The sequence below is a fragment of the Thermobia domestica genome, chromosome 1 (assembly GCF_964235325.1).
Source record: "Thermobia domestica chromosome 1, izTheDome1.hap1.1, whole genome shotgun sequence".
In the NCBI taxonomy this organism is placed as follows: Eukaryota; Metazoa; Arthropoda; class Insecta; order Zygentoma; family Lepismatidae; genus Thermobia; species Thermobia domestica.
Genome location: NC_137454.1, coordinates 369,102,010 through 369,102,819, shown reverse-complemented (window position 1 = coordinate 369,102,819; position 810 = coordinate 369,102,010).

Genomic DNA, 810 nt, shown 5'->3' with positions numbered 1-810 from the left:
GAGATGCCGTAGTACGTCTCTGACAGTGGGTAGCTCTAAGTCTTCCAGGATCTGGCTGTTTCGTGTATATCTGTCGTGACCAGTGATTATACGACCAGCTCGAGTTTGCACACTTTCGAGAGTTTGTATGTGACTATGTGAAGCATGTTGCCATTCAGGGCATGCATAAGAGATGGTAGCCAGGATTATCATTTTGAAGATGTGAACTCGGACCTCATGAGAAAGGGAGCTACAGCGCAAGATGGGGTACAACGCTGAGATTTTTCGTAATGTTCTCTGTTTTATGTCTCTGATGTGTGCGGCGAACGTTAGACCACGATCTAAAGTTACAAGTACCAAGACATCGCCTTTCGAGCATATCAGAAATAACTGGGTACTACGTGAGAGAATTTGCATTGGTACTTATCATTTAATATGAGCAAAGCTGTGCGAAATAGCTTTGGCGCTCATGCCAAGTAACGAATAATGTTCTATGTTTTATGTAATCGGTCACAATAATATTGTTGTAAACCTGTGAATCGTCTGACAACAGTTACATAGGCAACAGCTCTGTCATCTTATGTTCATATATGCTAACACACAAGAATAACAGATAAAGAAAACAGATGGAAGCTCAGCTATTTGTTGTCAGATAATTCACAGGTTTACAGCAATATTATTGTGACTGATTACAGAAAACATAGAACATTATTCGTTACTTGGCATAAGGGCCAAAGATATTTCGCAAAGCTTTGCTCATATTAAATGATAAGTACCAATACAAATTCTCTCAGGTAGTAACGAGGTATTTCTGATATGCTCGGAAGGGGA